The 13,003-nt window shown below is 38.0% G+C and overlaps 1 long non-coding RNA gene across 2 annotated transcripts in view; it reads left to right on the top strand.

The window, feature by feature from the left end:
• LOC128108242 (uncharacterized) overlaps positions 1-13,003 on the top strand; it is a 71,346-nt gene that overhangs the window by 23,487 nt on the left and 34,856 nt on the right. The window lies entirely within an intron of this gene.

Raw genomic sequence — 13,003 nt, 5'->3', positions numbered from 1 at the left:
TGTCCCTTCCCATGGGGTATCTGAGATGGGGGCTTGTCCTTCATTTTCTGAAAACAGTTGATGCAGGGAAGGTGAGGGAAATTTTCTGCTGCCATGGAAGGCCAGTGCTGGCCCAAGGCCAACTTTCCTGAGTTTCTCCCAGGCGGATTCCACAATAGATGGGGGTAGGAGGAGGCACAATTGGCCCAGACTGTTTTTATTTGGTCTGCAGTGTGGGAGATCAGACGTTCTGAAGAGAATTGAAAACACTTCTTTCTTTGGATTCCTGGGGCTGTGTAGGGGGAGCTTGGGCCCCACTTGGCACAGAGTTGATTACAACATTAAAAAAAAAAAGCTCCAATATTGTTGCCCAAGGCTGAATGGAAAGTTTTCCTTGCAGTCAGAGCTGACTCCTCAACCCCACACCTTCTTAAGCCTTTGATTAGCAGACACCTGCCACCAAGGAGCCCAGAAAACAATAAAGCTATGAGGGGCTGCTTACAAGGCTGCCTAGGGTGGATCAGCACCAATGGAGGCTGGATAGGAGAACAGTGGTCTGCCACCTCTGCTAGATCCCTAAAGACCCCAAACTCAGAACTTGTATGTCAAATTAAAACAACAACAACAACTGAAAAACAACTCTCTTTGAATCTGCTGAGTTTTTCTATTTCTGACTCATTTATATGTGCTGAACTTATCAAAAATATGTTTTCGTTAAATGGCACTGTGTCCAAGTACTAACCTCAGCTGACTGCTTCATCTGAAGTAAGAATGCCAACCATCTCACATTTTTATCGTAGCCTTTTATTCAAAATGCTTTTAAGAGAAGAGACCAGAGACAGGAAGATTGCTATATTACTGATGACTTCAGGGGAGTTTGTGGTTGACAAGACGGTGTTGGAAGAAACTTATGATTAATGCAAAGAAAAAAATAACAATGACTCACAAACAGAGGAACTCTGCACTTACTAGATCCTCAAATTAACTTGCAAACAAACGACCTCTGGAGCTAAGCCACTTTTCATCAGTGTAAAGAATTTTGTGGAAATATTAATGATTATTTATTTATCACCCCATGTACTTTCAAAACATATTTTGGATTGCTGAGCTTAAGGATTTTGATCCAATGGGAGGTCATTGTAAAATGGCTCCTTCTGCATCTGGCCCTGAGGAGCTATTTACCCAGAGCAAAGCACATTGGCCCAGTTGTCTTGGTGATAGACAGCTTGGCAACAAGAGCTGTCTGCACAGCTCCGAGGTGGGGTTGAACTGTCTGTAATGTCTCCATTCAAGTTTGGCTAATTGAAATCAGGAAGAAAAATTAACGTAGAAAGAAGGCGAAAAAAATTACACCTCCAGTCGGGTTTTTGCATGCCTGTCAATGTGCTAGGTTTAAAAAAATGGTCTAGGGAATTCCTGTTCTGTTATTTTTACTGTGTTATTGTTACACACGAGATGGCACATTAGCTTCCAAGACAGGGCTAGCAGTTGTGGCAACATGCCAGTTTCCCAAGGACCCCAAGTCAAGTTGAGTTAAGCCACTATCCACACTCCATTAGCATAACATCTGAGGCAAAGAGCAAGAATGAGTATGGAACCTGTTTCTGGAAGGTGATGCTGCTAATAACCAGCTAAGAATGCTGTATGCTTAGACAAGAAAGGAAACAATGTGCTCTGTGCCCAAAGAAACCAAGACAGGAGCCCTTAACTTCAAGCCTATGAACCTCCAGAAATTACAAAATGTGTGTATATTCATATTTTTTCCTTGAGTCCTTGGCTTTAATCAGATTCTCTAAGGATATGGACCACTTCTACAGCATTCATGTTCACAGGCTTTGCCTCTACTTAGTTTTTCTGGTATTCAGTAATTGGGAGACAGGGGACTGGTTAGAACCTTTAGACCCACTATCTAGACATGCATAGTTCAGGAAATAGATTGCTCAGTGTATTATCTTTCAGATAAAATGAAAACGTAAACATGTCATTTTTCTTACCTATTGAAGTATGTAACACAGAATAAAGTTTAGACAAATATAAACATGTATACAGGTTTAAAATTTCTACTTTTTTATCTTTATTCAGCTCTTTATTACTATCTCTCACTTCCATGGGGTATCAAAATGTTTCCTCATGGCTCCATTTTATAAAGCTGGTACATCTTTAGGCAGCTGTTGGTTATAATGGCACCTCATTTGATGACACGGTTTTTCTTACTCTGGTAAGGCTCTCACTTACCACCAGCTTCTTTTATTCTAGACCCTTATCTTTTCCAGTTCAGTCCTGGAGGCTGGGATTATGACTCAGTGACAGAGTTGTTGTCTACAATGGGCAAGGCTTTGGACTCCATGACCAGCACTAAAAAAATCTAAATCAGGACATTTTTGATCTGTTATTATGAAAAACACCAACAGGGAACTATGCTTGTTTTGAAACTAATGCTATCTGGTGTAACATCCCTACCTAATTGCAGTGCCAGTCAGGGTAGACGTTTGCTTTTTCCTGTGTTACTTTATTATTTTATTGTTTGGAGTGTGTATGTGGGCATGTGTGTGTGTGTGTGTGTGTGTGTGTGTGTGTGTGTGTGTGTGTGTTAGAGAGAGAGAGAGGAGGAGGAGAAGGATAGAAGTCAGCAGGTGACTTCTTCAACCCCCTATAGTTTTTGGTGTGTGATGTGTATGTATGATTGCATGTGTGTGAATGTGGTTGTGCATGTGCCACACCACATGTATGGAGGTCAGAGTACACCCTTGTATGTCATTCCTTGCTTTCTGCTTTAAGACAAGGTCTCTGTCGTTTCCTACTGTGTATGTCCAGTTTGTTGGCCTGTGAGCAGCCAAGGCTTCCCATTTCTCCACCTCTTTCTCCTGGTGGCAGTGCTGTGATCACAGGTGCTCACACCTGTCCAGCTTTTATGTAGGTTCTGGGGATTTGAACTCAGGTCTTCACACTTGTGTGTCAAGCACATTATCCATTGTGCTCTCTCTCCAGCCCTCCACCTTAACTTTCTGAGATAATGTCTCTCGCTGAACCTGGAGCTCACCAATTCACCTAGGAGTTCCAGAGATCTGCTTATCTCTACCTCCTCAGAACTGGGATAACATCTACATGCCATACCCAGCTTTTTGTATTGATGTTGGATATATGAACTCAGGTCCTCATGCCTATATATAATATATATATATATAATCACTTAGGTTAACTTATTTCCCATCTCCCTCCTTCCATTTCTCTCTATACCTCTCTGCTGCAGATCAAACCTAGGGCTTTGCAAATTCAAGCACTATACCACTGAGGACCATGCATCTACAAGTTGACTTCTAGGTTGTGTCAATCATGCTTTTGAAGTCCCCAGCTAAAGGAATGTTATAATATTACGCATGAAATTGCAGTTAGAAGTCCAATTGAAAATTTCCTGTGTACTTCAAGTCTAAGAACAAGAGAATACAGTGTTGGTCAAACATCATTTCTCTTTAGTGTCACTGAATTTTAGGGGAGAAAATCGGAGTATTTGAAGTATATAGATTCAGATACATGTAAACTCTCAGGGAATGAGAGTATAATTTACTGAGTAGAATTGTTGGACTTTAGAGATGAGTAAAGGAGGCCAGGCCACCATTCTTCATAAATGGAAAGTATAACTATGCCAACTCTACTCGGCACCCTGCTCTTCACCTTCTGGTAAAGGCTAGCACTGGGGCAAGACTCAGCAAAGAGGTGAGGACATCTGTTTTACACATTACTTGGTAATTTATAAAACTGACGAAAACATGATGGTTTATTTATCTTAAGCCACATCAAAATGGTTGGGGAAAAGTAGCCAGGTCAGAAAGTTCCTGGCACAAAATGGGTGTATAAAATTGGAACTGACGCGTAAGTGCTGCCTTTTTCAGGGGGCTTTCTAAAATGCCCCCAGTCAAAATTAACTGCTGTTCATCTACTTTCACAGTCCACCTGTGTATTCCATTCTAGCACTTACTTTATATATGAACTGTTACGTTGTAAATTCATTGAGAACATAAGACATGTCTTCATCATGTTTGCTGATGGTTAAATGCCTTGTAGGAATTAATTCATTTATTTTCAAAATATATTGTACACCAGACATTCTGGTGTTGGAGGACTCCTGGTGAAAATACACAGTTTCTCCTTTCAATGAGCTTAGTAAACATTTCTTTATGCATTTTCCTGATTCCTATTATTTTGGTTTAGAATAGTCAAATAATGTGCAGGGAAATGTCCATATTCTTTTGTTATCTTGAAGAATATAACATTTTCCTCTTTTAATCATTCCAAAAGAACTCATAATTGTAGAAGTTTCTTCACAATTACTAAAGAACATTTTGGTGGTCATGTAGGCTGAGAAATTAAGGCCTTAAGACATTTCATCATAGAAATCTTAATTGCAAATTGTAATGCATTGGAGATGGGGTGAGGTCAGAAGCAGAAACAAATGCATCCTAGAGAATTTACAATATTTCAGTATATTTAACATGTGGCCCTGTGGTCTTCATGAGGTACAATGAAGGGAAAATGGAGGTGTAAGAATATTTGCTTTAATTGCTTCCCGGCCTTTTGGCTAATATCAAGTGAAGAATACTTGCTTTAATATGGGTTTCCAACTTCACAATATCTTCTGTAATTAATTCAAAAAGAATTAGAGACTCCCTTGATATGACATGTGTATATACTCACAAGGTATATTTATTGTCTTTGGAAGTGAAAGCCTACAGGTTAATGGTTACGCACATTCTGAATTTAATATTTTAGTGTAGTTTTGCATATCTGCTATATACTGTATAACTGCATACAGTATATTTGTATATCTACTTTACCCTGCAGAAATTTTGGTTCAATATCCATATGTGGTAGCTTTCTTATTAAATAATCTTTGACATTCTGATGATGTTAAGATTCACTTATAGAACGGTTCGTTAAAGATAAAAATTGATTGAAAAATCATTCTTGTAGTGGAATTAAAAAACTGGAGTATTTCAAATGTGATAGCCACAACTAAAAACAACCCCACAGGCAATTAAGAACTCATGATTTTTGTTAATGAGTAGCCATTGTTGGCAACTTTAATTTTTTACAATTTGTTCTTTAAGGTTTTTATGAGTTTTCTTTAATTTGACACACCTAATATATGCAAGGAAGCCAGGTGTGGTGGCACATGCCTGAAACCTCAACACTTGTGAGACCCAGGCAAGAGGACTGGGCCACACCTCAAAAGCACCCACACGTGTATGCATATATGTTTAGATATACAAGGAAAGTAATTTATTTATTACTTCATTTGTCCAAATCTTTCAAGAACTCTGTGCCTTCCTGTCCTAAGCATTTTTATTTATTCATCAAATGGAATGAGTACAATCTGTTAAATCTTCCCTGACTGAATGGATTGATTCATTGATAAAACTAAGACAACATTATACTGAGTTAGTTTTGAGGCAGAATCAAGCCATTAGTAAACTGAATTATGTATTTGAATGAAGTCATCAATTGAACTGATAACAGAATGGTTTTTTTTAAACCAAAGTGACCTAGAATTTGTACTTGGACATAGAAAAGTGGACTTGGATATTTTTATGAGTGGATCAGTTCTTTGCTAGAGACAACTAACTTATTAAAATAGTTTATTTAATAGTCCATTTTGACTGTAAGCCCTTGAAGAATTGGACATTTTAAATCTACTTTGAGTATAGGAGTTTAAAAGGAATAATTCTGAATTAAAAGTCGGATTGAGAAGTTTGGTGGTGTTTAAAAGACACTCCAGGGGGCTGGAGAGATGGCTCAGCGGTCAAGAGCATTAGCAGCTCTTCCAGAGGTCCTGAGTTCAATTCCCAGCAACCATGTGGTGGCTCACAGCTGTCTATAATGAGATCTGGTGCCCTCTTCTGGAGTGCAGGCATACATGAGGACAGAGCAACATATACATAAAATAAATTAATTTAAAAAAATGCAAAAAAAAGACACTCCGAAACCCCTACTAGTCCTCACTCTACCTATAGGCCCATTGGTCTGGTGAATTAGAGGCTCACACTTCACTTTTCTTTCGGGAGAGTGCAGTTTTCCAAAAGCAACAGCAACTCTCTGTTGGGCACTGGTTCATTCCTGGAACCAGATGAAAAAGTTAAAATTAGTTATTGGGAATTGTGTGTGATCTACAGAAGCAACCAAAATAGCTCATTTCAAAAGTAACATCAGAAATAAGTGGGGGGGGGGAGGGTAGAGAAAAACACACATACTAAAAATACACTTAGAACTCACTGCAAGTGTCATAAATTCAGCTTTAATGGACTGCTGGAAACCAGAACAATACTACTCTATCTGTTGTCAGCTCAGTGACTCTCATAGAGATGAGGCCATCTGAGCTCAGCCAACCACATGACCTTTCATCTTCTGATCAGTTTTTTGACACAAAGCTATTTGATATAGTCCTGTCCTCTCCATTTTGAGGTCTGTCCTTCCAGCAGTTAAAATAAGTCTCAAATTTCTTTCATCCTTTAAAGTCACCCTTAGCTCTTACCCAACATTAAAACTTCACCTTTCACATCCCTTTTTGTTGAGACCAGACAAAAATTTTCCATCTCTGTGAGTCTGTGGCTTTAAGATCCACAAAGACCACTGATTCCCTGTACACCGAGAATTCATGTGTATAAGCAAGCATATTTACTTTCTGAGGACCACTTCCTACCCATTCTTTTACTTCAGTTCTGAGTCAAAATCTCTATGATTGCCTCTGAAGAGGTTTGGGAAACTCACCGTACACAGTCAGCGCTGAACTGGCCTAAGGGGACTGAGTTGCTTTTATTTGCAATTCTAAGACGATGAATAGGAAAGGTACAGGCAGTCCCTTCCACCACCTTTCATTCTCTGGAGCTCTTGCTGAGTCAAGGAGGCTTTGATGATTGATTTTCTCATCTAGCAGGAAAGCTCAGTAGGCAGGGATTTATTGGGAAACAGTTTTGGGGAATCCTTTATATCACATCTAGTGTGTGTGTATGTTTGTGTGTGTATGAGAGAGAGTGTGTGTTTCTAAATTAATGAAAATATACTTAATCTTGAAGACCAGATGGCATACCTGAAGTGTTGGAATGCTCTGAAGTGTTGGCCATATATGTTATGTTTTGAGGCTGAGAATAGAATTTAGAGGCAATTCTATCTCTGAGCATGCTGTGGTTCAGCTCTTAGGGTCTGGGAAGCTGTAGGCATGTACATCTGATGTCTTTACTTCATGGATAACTTGACAGTAACTACCACAATCCAGTGTCAGATAACGAAGCATTAGCTGGCATCAAAGTGTCTACGGTGCACTAGGGCAATGGTTTAAAAACTTCATATACATTTTCTCATTTAACCGTCAACAGAACCTGAAAAAGTATAATTATCAACTCCACTTTACAGAGGAAGAAAGTGATAAAAATAGTCCCCTGATCAGATGACTGATCCAGGATTCCAATCTAAGCAGTCTGCCCCCATACTCAGTCAGCTCATATTAATTACCATTGTAACCCTGAGTATGCATTTATAAAATTACTTTCTCTGCTCAACAAAATATTTGTACATGAGAATATTTATTTGTGTCAACTTAGTCCAGGATATATAATAGCTCAGGAGTTATGTAATGCAGAAAATACAGGTGATATATTTTTAAGTGAGGAGACACGCACACAGATAAATTATGGTGCAGGATAGATAGGATTGGAAGCTGAATTTAATTGACTCATATAGAAATATATGTAATTATTTGACAATTTTTACAAGGTCTGTGAGGCAAAATTAAATGAAAGAGAATCTGAGGATAATTGAATATGTAGTAATATTATTCCAATATCACTAGAAGACACTACTACATCTAAGTAGGAACTGAGATACACTGATCTAGGCACTGGTAACATACAGACAAATGGGATGTGATCTTCACCATCAAGTGACTTGCAGTTCATGCTCACAGTAGTACCGTCCCTACTATGGTGAGAAATGAGGCAGGCAGAGAGCACATTATAGATTGTCTGGGGTATTCATAAAGAGTTCATGTTTTTATCCCCAAGGCAATACAGAACCATTTTCCTAATGTAGTAATCTTACTAAATTCTGCAGGAAAATTTCACTCTAAGAGCGAGCAGATTGGAGAAAAATGAGATAATATGCTTCCAACTTTGACCCTTTCCTGATTTTTATTATATAATCTATAACACTATGTGTCTACTATCTTTGCTCAATGTAATAAATAAAAGAATTACCTTCGAAGACCTCACAGCTCAGCTGGGGAAACATTCATTACAAACACATAGATACCAATACAGCCACCAGTATGGTTTTCTTGTCCTATATGCAGTTATAAAGAAGCTAATGTGTCAAGTTGACCCTGTTGGAATGTAACCATTCCTTGAGAACATACAAGTGTGTCTTATTTGCCTGTATTCCTAGAAGAAAGTGCAAATTCAGTATGCTCAATAAGAAGGTTTTGTTGTTGTTATTCAATATCTAGTATTTCCATTGACAATGAGCCCCATAGTGGCAGCTCAGGACTTAGGACTTAAATCTGTTCCCATTTCTTCCTTATTTCAGATAACCTTTTGACCCCTTGGTAAATTAACTGGGTAAAAATGTGTTAAAATACTTCTATGGCTCATTCTTTTCTTCTTCTTCTTCTTCTTCTTCTTCTTTTTTCTTTTCTTTTTTTTTTTTTTTTTTTTTTTTTGAGACAGGGTTTCTCTGTGTAGCTTTGGTGCCTGTTCTAGATCTCACTCTGTAGACCAGGCTGGCCTCAAACTCACAGAGATCCGCCTGGCTCTGCCTCCCAAGTGCTGGGATTAAAGGCATGTGCAACCGCCACCCGGCCATTCTTTTCTTCTTAACATAATATACAGAGTGGTTGGAAATAGTCAGTCACACATTGAGTAAGACCCTATTTCAGATGCCCAGATCTGTGACCTTATTCCTCTGGCTTTGAAAGCCTTTGCTAGATAGGTTTCACGCCACATAAATTCAGAATCCTTAGGAGTCTTAAAGGCTGGTAAGAGTCAAGCTCCTCTATTTTCTAATATCAAGTTCATATTCAGTAGAGGGATTTCAGCTGGACACAGAGACAACTGAAATCACCATCTTAGACTTAGTAATAGCCCTTTGGGAAGGCTTTGGAGGACTCCTCAAAGAAATTTGCTCAAAGTCTGCCCTGGAAGCCTTTCAGTCACACTCAGTACTGGAAAAGGTTGCTGGTTATGGACAACCGCTTTCATTTTGCCCTGGTTCAAAGGCGTTCACCACAGGCCTGCAACTTGTGACTCCAACTTGCCTTTAATTTATAGCCAAATGGAGGTTGTTAACCCCAAGTAGTTTTTTAAACTTTCAGATGCAAAGGCTGTATCATATCCTGAGTTTCCATGCAAGAGGATAAAGACAGTTAAAACACAGGGTGTGAACATTTATGGGGACCAATATTTTTAATTGAAAGAATTATTATTTTAGAGCCCTTTGCTATCTGGGAGCCTCAAGTTGTCAAACTGTAATTGGTCTTTTCTGAGTTGATAGATGCTCTGGTAGGGGAGAAGTAGTTCCCAACTCTCATCCATAATTATAAAAGAGAGCGTAGTAGGTCTATCTGAGAAGGAGGGGCGAGAGATGGAGGCTGATAGAGGAAGGGTTGAAGAGAGAAGGAGAGCTTTTCTGTAACTCAATAGGAAGTAAAGGAAGTGAAACCAAAACAGAATTCTGAAGAAATCTAACAGGAATGTTGGACTTAGATTATGCTAAGCAAATAACAAAATCCTGTTGCCATTTTACAAACTATTCCTAAATCCCATCTTGCTGTCTGAGCAAAAATTTGCTCCTGCTAGTCATTCCAGTTCCAGGTGACTGACCCTAAACTCAGAGGGTGGGAGGGAAGGGAGATGAAGCAAGATGTTGCTTTTGACAGCAGTTCAGGCCTGATTCAAGCTGTCTTCATCTCTGCCCAACTATCTAAAGCATAAGATCCATTTCATTGCACTTTGTTTGATCCCTGTAGCTCTGAAATGGCAGAAAGTCCTGACGCTGGCATTGGGAGGAGACTCTCAGGGGCTGTACCCAAGGTACTTTTACAACCACAGCACAGTATTTGCCCTGGGTTGTAAACAGTCAATATTTTTTAACTACCCAATTGAACCTACTAAGAATAGTAAGCAAAAACAATGCTTTAAGACTTGAATGATTTCCCCATTCAGAGAAATCCTTGATTTTTTTTTATTTGATTTGAAAGTACATGGCTCGATTTTCTTCATGGTGTTTCAAATTTACTATAGTAATATTCACAGCTATTTTATACATTTTAGAGTACTCACCAGACAGCCATTTTACAGTGGAGAATCTATGATAACTTGAGTTTTGTCTAGAGGATTCTGCAGGATCAACATTCCTGGGTATAGGGAGCAGTAACTTATTTCAAAATAGGAAGCTTGTAAGAGCTGACATTTTGGCTCAGAAAACCCCAGAACATTGGGAAGCTGAGGTGAAATTTCAAAGGAAGGATATGTGGTGGGGAAATTTGCTGGGAAGCAAAAACCCTGTTGTTTCATGTGTATATAAGTATATGCTTGCTTGCATATCTACTCTATATGACAGTAAAGCATGTTCTTAAACATTTTGATTAGATCATAGGACTCTTTAATAGTTGAGTATCAGGTCTATCTACCTTCTTAACCCCATGTTTAAATTACAACTGTAACATCCTTTCCTGATAGTGATCTACCTCTAGGGACACAATTAAAGGTCATTCCATTTTTTGAAGTTTTTTTGAGAAGTATGATGTTGTTTAAATAATGTCTTTTAACGTTAGGTAGAGATGAATTGGTGTCCAGGATCCACACTTCACTGGATGATATTATGAAAGCTGTCTTCTCTCTTTGGACTTCAGTTAGCAAATTCGCTCACACATATACCTTTATCAGAGCTCATAGAATGACTCAAGATCTTATAAGAAATCTTTTTTTAAAAAAAACTCATGTTATTTTATACTTGAAGAGAAGGTATCCTGCATGCTTCTTGTGTTTGCACCTACTTGGATTAAAAATATAAAGCAAGTTGGCAGAATATGCTCTCTACAGACTATGTTCTCCTCTTAATGAAGGACAATCAAGACAATTGTTCAGTTTTCATAGTCAATGTACTATAGGCTGAGTAATGAATAGTTTGAATTTCATAGTACATATAATGCTCCAAGTAAAATCCTGGGTTAAAAATTAAGACCTAGTACTGAGTACTGGCAGAGAAGCACTGCTTGACTATTAAGTACTATTCGAAAAAATTTTAGTCTTTGTTTAGTTAGTATCTTCCAAGCTGGGTGCACTCCCTTTATAACCATACCTAATCAGTTCTATAGTTTTTGTCAATGTCTTCTAAGATCTCAAGCCACAAAGACGCCCCAGTGATGGCTGTTTTTAACAGTAGAAAGAGTGTTTTCTTATTCTGTTTCTGCAGTTTTACTCATGCTGTGCCCAAAACTTGGAATGCCATTTAATTTTCCTCCAATTCAACGTAAATCCTATCCATTCTTCAGGGTAATATTCAGTTTCAACTTCCATCATGAAGCCTTTCTTGGTCATTCCAAAACATGATGCTCTTTCCAAACACATGGAATTGATCATATGCATAATAACATTTACCCCACTCATTATGAAAATCCTTTTAAAGAAATTCCCCATGTGTGGAATACCTACTATGTGCCAAATTCTATAGGGAACACAAAAATTTGAATGGAGTCTTGAAATGTATACATGGGCAGAGCTAATTATTTGGGCTTAAAACAAAGCCATAGTAATGGATTATCATGAATGCTTTAACTGGCTTCTACCAATAGGTGCATGTTTATGTTTATGTGAAGCGTAGGCAGCTTCGATATATTTATTTATTCTTCTCTCATACACTAAAAAACAAAGATTTTTTTCATTGCTAATCTCATTTTTCTAATAAATGAACAGCAATACTCTATTTGGTGATTATCTAATAGGCAAAATGAATGACAGCAGTATTGCAAAGAATGAGAATAGTTGGGGAATATTGTTGTAAGATATTTGGAATACTTGTGAAGTGGTGCAGTGTTCATTGAAAATGGAATTTGATCAGTTAGGAATTTATATTATAACATCAATGGCAAACAGTAAATGTGAGGCTGTGATGTAGCTAGTGCAATACCCTGGGTTTTATCTCCAGCAGTTAGTAAAAAGGAAAACGTATAGCTTACACACTAAGAAGTGAATCAAAATGTAAGAAGTGAAACAAAACAGAATCATATATTGTGTTTAACCAAAGGCAGGAATGGAGTAGAAGGAAAGTGAGACCAAGAACAAGGAAACAACTAGAATGGAGAAATAGTAAGAAGTGTGGTAGACACTAATCCAACTTCATCAGTGGTGATTTCAACATCCATTAGTTTAAGTAGGGGCTGGAGAGATTCTCAGTGCTTAAGAACATATGCTGCTCTTGGAGAGGACCCAAGTTCAGTTCCGAGCAACCACATCAGGCAGCTCACAATGGCTTGTAACTTCAACTCCAGGAGTATTCAACCCCTCTGGACTCCACAGGCACCTGCATTCATGTGCATATATCCACACAAATACATATAATAAAAGTTAATCTTTAAAAATTAGAGGTTTTCATTGTGGTTTAAAAAAAAACAAGACTCAAAAGTAGACAATGTTGCTATTGTATTTCAAGATTTTCCTTAAGTCTATTAGTTCTTGAGAGATCCAGTAGGCAGAAAATCAGCAAAAATATAGTCATACTGAACAGGACCACCAATCAACTCGATTTAGCTGACATCTATATTTCAACAACAGAGTATATTTCCCTTCATACATCTCATGTATGAAGATGTTATAATGAATATTACTTTGTATAATTAATATATACTAATAGAAAGTTCAGACAAAATATGAAAAAAAGGTAATGAATGACTGAAATCTGAAATTAAGGAGGAGGCAAAGCTATAAGTCTCGTGGATAATAAGGAAATGTTATAACCACAAATTTGATAACCTAGATGAAAT

This window comes from Peromyscus californicus, unplaced genomic scaffold, assembly GCF_007827085.1.
Source record: "Peromyscus californicus insignis strain IS unplaced genomic scaffold, ASM782708v3 Scaffold_10__1_contigs__length_136768540, whole genome shotgun sequence".
Taxonomy (NCBI): Eukaryota; Metazoa; Chordata; class Mammalia; order Rodentia; family Cricetidae; genus Peromyscus; species Peromyscus californicus.
The sequence above is the reverse complement of the archived record's forward strand: the minus strand, read 5'-3'. Positions and strand labels throughout refer to the sequence as shown.